The sequence below is a fragment of the Brachyhypopomus gauderio genome, unplaced genomic scaffold (genome assembly GCF_052324685.1).
Source record: "Brachyhypopomus gauderio isolate BG-103 unplaced genomic scaffold, BGAUD_0.2 sc112, whole genome shotgun sequence".
NCBI lineage: Eukaryota > Metazoa > Chordata > Actinopteri > Gymnotiformes > Hypopomidae > Brachyhypopomus > Brachyhypopomus gauderio.
Window position 1 is genome coordinate 418,055 of NW_027506933.1, and position 5,000 is coordinate 423,054.

Sequence of the window (5,000 nt, forward strand, 5' to 3'; positions counted from 1 at the left end):
TAGACAAGTGTGGACAATGATACTCTTGATAATATTTTACATTTTTTCCTGAAATAACTTCATGCATCAGTCCCTAGAAATACACACACACACACACACACACACACACACGCACACACTTCAAAGGTGCTCATCTATTTCTCCAAATTTCACCAGTGTTCGAGTCAAACGGTCCTGTCCCACTTTAATTCCAGTTCAACTTCAGTTCCTAACTTCTGGCAGACTCAAACATTTAATTTTCTCTTTGACTTCAAAAAGTGCTTAAAAAAACAAACTTGTGTGGCAAGGCAAGGAACGTGTCTACATCAGGAGCAGGGACGTGATGTCTTTTGAAGACATTTTTATCAGACAGACTAAACCAAGCGTTCACTACGGCGTGTGCTTCGCTTCCGACGCTTCTCTGTGTAAACTGCGAATACGAATCGTGGACAGATGGATTGGGCATAATTATTCTGACACGCAGACCTGCCTCTGTTATGTCTGAGTGTCTGTCGGTGCGCTAACGTCACGGGGAACTGTAGCTCACATATGATCATGAGTGACACGTGGTAGAAGTAAAACATGGCTCCTGGGAAAAAGTGTGTGTGTGTGTGTGTGTGTGTGTGTGTGTGTGTGTGTGTGTGTTGAAATAGAAGACCTAGGCACACACACACATCCTTGTATCACATTACTTTTTTGTGTACTCGCACATGGTAACGTGTTTCACCTCCTATGGCATCGGAGGTGTTTCTCCTGGATGTGGGTTCTCCTGATTCTCCTGGGTGTGGGTTCTCCTGTTTCTCCTGGGTGTGGGTTCTCCTGGTTCTCCTGGGTGTGGGTTCTCCCGGATGCTGAACTCTTCGTGCTGGATGCTGTGAGTGCCTGGATCATTCAGATACTGCAGTCCAGACAGGTGTCCAGCGTTCCTGTTCCACTTCATCCCTCGGAGACGTCTGCAGTGTAGAGCAGAGGTCTGATGTTCATGTGTTCCTCGGCGGTGAGACTCAGGAGCATCGGTAGACTTCAGCTCTCCAAGTGGGAGGCCATACAAAACAATCTGAGACAACTATCTACGTTCCAATCTTGTAATCACCGATGACGGATCTAACACCGACACACCTGTTTTCCTGGTTCCTCGTTTTCACGGTTCTCATGTCAGCTCCTCGATCTACAGGCTGTCGGCTTCTCCAGCATCACTGATCGCTGCTGGGCTGTTGCCTTTTGACCCAGTGTCAGCAAACCGTTGACCCGGTTGGGAATAAGAACCCCTGAATGACAGCCGTTTGAAGATAGAAAAGGAGATGTGACACACCCAGGACCAACTACCATGACACAATCACTTAGATGACTAGTTTACTCCACTTCAAATGTTAGTTTAAGTGATTCTGAGAATTGTTGATGAATACCCAGCTCAGTGTTTGTTTGTGTTTGTTTATGTGTATGCTTGCGTGTGATGCATTCATATAGTCTAACTCAAATAACTCATATGCATTATTTACTTAAATGTAGTGCTGTTGTATTTATGGGGGAAGTTTGAATCCATCAGACTACAGATCCACAGACACATCCAGCCGTTGCTGTAATACACTGGACGTTTGCCCTCTTGATCTCACCTCTTACCTGCTTCATCTCACCTCTTACCTGCTTCATCTCACCTCTTACCTGCTTCATCTCACCTCTTACCTGCTTCATCTCACCTCTTACCTGCTTTCACCCACCTGTGATGCTCCAGCATTCCTGTCATACTACTCACTCTGCGACCATCACCAGGCACCTGTCTCACTACCACCACCCTGCAGAGAGCTGTCTCACTACCACCACCCTGCAAAGAGCTGTCTCACTAACACCACCCTACAGAGAGCTGTCTCACTACCACCACCCTACAGAGAGCTGTCTCACTAACACCACCCTGCAGAGAGCTGTCTCACTACCACCACCCTACAGAGAGCTGTCTCACTAACACCACCCTGCAGAGAGCTGTCTCACTAACACCACCCTGCAGAGAGCTGTCTCACTAACACCACCCTGCAGAGAGCTGTCTCACTAACACCACCCTGCAGAGAGCTGTCTCACTACAACCACCCCGCAGAGAGCTGTCTCACTAACACCACCCCGCAGAGAGCTGTCTCACTACCACCACCCTGCAGAGAGCTGTCTCACTAACACCACCCTGCAGAGAGCTGTCTCACTACAACCACCCCGCAGAGAGCTGTCTCACTACAACCACCCCGCAGAGAGCTGTCTCACTAACACCACCCCGCAGAGAGCTGTCTCACTACCACCACCCTACAGAGAGCTGTCTCACTAACACCACCCTACAGAGAGCTGTCTCACTAACACCACCCCGCAGAGACCTGTCTCACTACCACCACCCTACAGAGAGCTGTCTCACTAACACCACCCTACAGAGAGCTGTCTCACTAACACCACCCTGCAGAGAGCTGTCTCACTACCACCACCCTGCAGAGAGCTGTCTCACTAACACCACCCTACAGAGAGCTGTCTCACTAACACCACCCTGCAGAGAGCTGTCTCACTAACACCACCCTACAGAGAGCTGTCTCACTAACACCACCCCGCAGAGAGCTGTCTCACTAACACCACCCCGCAGAGAGCTGTCTCACTACCACCACCCTACAGAGAGCTGTCTCACTACCACCACCCCGCAGAGAGCTGTCTCACTACCACCACCCTACAGAGAGCTGTCTCACTACCACCACCCTGCAAAGAGCTGTCTCACTAACACCACCCTGCAGAGAGCTGTCTCACTACCACCACCCTACAGAGAGCTGTCTCACTAACACCACCCTACAGAGAGCTGTCTCACTAACACCACCCTGCAAAGAGCTGTCTCACTAACACCACCCTACAGAGAGCTGTCTCACTACCACCACCCTGCAAAGAGCTGTCTCACTAACACCACCCTGCAGAGAGCTGTCTCACTAACATCAAGTCATATATATATATATATATATATATATATATATATATATATATATATATATATATATATATATTTATTTATATATATTTTTTTCTCTTCTTGAGATTTGAGTAGGCTATGTTGGCATAAACCAGAGTTTTTTTACACACACACACACACGCACACACACACACACACACACACACACACACACACACACACACACACACACACACACACACACACACACACACTCACCCGTTCCCTGGAACATGTTTTATGCTGCTGAAGAAGAGGATGGGCGGTGTTAGCCGCTCCACCCACAGCTCTGTCACCACGCTAACGGGGTTAGCGCTAGCGCTCAGGTAACATCCGCCGCGTCGAACAGATTAGCGCTTAATGCTAACGTCTGTGCTGACACTCCGCAGTTCACACACTCCCTCTCTCACACACGTGCACTCATCCCCACAGCGGCTGAGGAGGGCTGATAACACTCTCCCTCTTTCTGCCATCCTCTCTTCCACAACCCAACACGCTGGTCCACCGTTCCTGTCCCTCACTGGCATCTCCGAGTTCAGCGCCCGAGTTGTCAGAACCAAACGAGAACTTGGTGGGTGGGCGTCTGACAATCTGAATCTAGATGTGACGGGTTGTTAAATCAGATCTGTGGAGCGTGCAGAATTACCCGAGCAAGGAAGCTCATGTCAGAAATCAGATAATTCAAAGCAGACTTTGATTTTCATATTTTTTTCTGTCTTGTCTGCGTCGAAGATGGAAAGAGCTTTGGAAGTAAAGGAGATAGAGGGAGAAGGAGGTGGTGTTCTTCACAGCTTCAGCAGGTGTTGGAGGAGGAATCTCTCTTTTTCTTCACTAAGTTTTTATCACTCCATCATCTTTTGGCCGCTTTTTCATGGATTATTTCTCTGATTTCCTCATGTTTTGAAGAGCATGTGTTTTCTCTTTCTTTAAGGATGTGAGTTGCTTAAGTGTGTGTGTGTGCACGTGTGTGCGTGTGCGTGTGAGTGCGTGTGTGTGTGCGTGCGTGCGTGTGTGTGTCTCGTTAGCTGTGTGACACTGTCCACGCTGACAGGCTGTCGTTTGGCTCAACTGTCTTCCTGCTTTCTGTCCGCACTGCACCTCATTCATCCATGACCTTTGAGGTCAAAGGTCGAAGCTCTCCACCGCTTTCAGCCAGGGGTGAGGGGTCGACGTTTCCTTTCAGCGTGCTGCGAGATGCCATAGACACGCCCCCAGCTACGATACAGTCCAGACCTAAGAGATAGAGAGAAAGACAGAGACGCTTTAAAGAGTTGGTGAAGTCTTGAAGGATCCCAGCAGGGTGGTTAGAGCCCTTCACATGGGGGTTTTGGTGTCAGCATAGCAACCGCCATGGCAACAGAATGTGGGCGGAGCTGCGGGGGGTGGCATGAGCGTGCGATTGGCTCCATAACTAATGAACAGCCACCGGCAGAGTCTCTGCACGATACCAGACAGGCAGAAATAATATTTCAAACTCTTTCAAATGAAATAATAAGATAACAAAGATTCCCGGGGCAATGTGTGTGTTCTGGAACGTGTTTAGACAGGGGCCACAACCCTCCCCACGAGCACACACACACACACACACACACACACACACACACACACACACACACACACACACACACACAGATGCATACATACACACATACATAAACTCTTTCATTCCTCACTAGCTCACCACAGGAGAATGTGTCTGTCGGTACCTTCTGTCCTTATAAAGTGTAATTAATCTGAACATAATAATAATCCAGTGAGTGATCTGGCACTTCACCTCCAAGAGTGCTCCATCTCTCTCTCTCTCTCTCTCTCTCTCTCGTCTCTCTCTGTCTCCCGTCTCTCTCTCTCTCTCGTCTCTCTGTTTCCCATCTCTCTCTCTCTCTCTCCCTGTCTGTCTGTCTCTCTCTCTCTCTCTCTCTCTCTCTCTCTTTCCCCGTCTGTCTGTCTGTCTGTCTCTCTCTCTCTCTCTCTCTCTCTCTCTTCCTCATAGCTTTATTGGCATGACAGTATCAATTTTACCAGGCCATACGAGGCTTAAAACTTAACATGTGCTGTGATA

At 48.7% G+C, this 5,000-nt stretch overlaps 1 long non-coding RNA gene and 1 pseudogene across 2 annotated transcripts in view; one reads left to right on the forward strand and one right to left on the reverse strand.

Annotated features, from left to right (window-relative positions):
• Nucleotides 1-3,777, reverse strand: part of LOC143497833 (uncharacterized) — a 5,242-nt gene extending 1,465 nt beyond the window's left edge. Inside the window, exons 1-3 of the long non-coding RNA XR_013125897.1 lie at nucleotides 3,161-3,777; nucleotides 1,099-1,247; nucleotides 707-932 (exon numbers count right to left, since the gene is read on the reverse strand). This is a non-coding gene — a long non-coding RNA (uncharacterized LOC143497833). The remainder of the gene's footprint in view (nucleotides 1-706; nucleotides 933-1,098; nucleotides 1,248-3,160) is intronic.
• The window catches only part of LOC143497827 (activin receptor type-2A-like), a 273,830-nt pseudogene that overhangs the window by 127,869 nt on the left and 140,961 nt on the right, over nucleotides 1-5,000 (forward strand). The gene's annotated exons all lie outside the window — the stretch shown is intronic.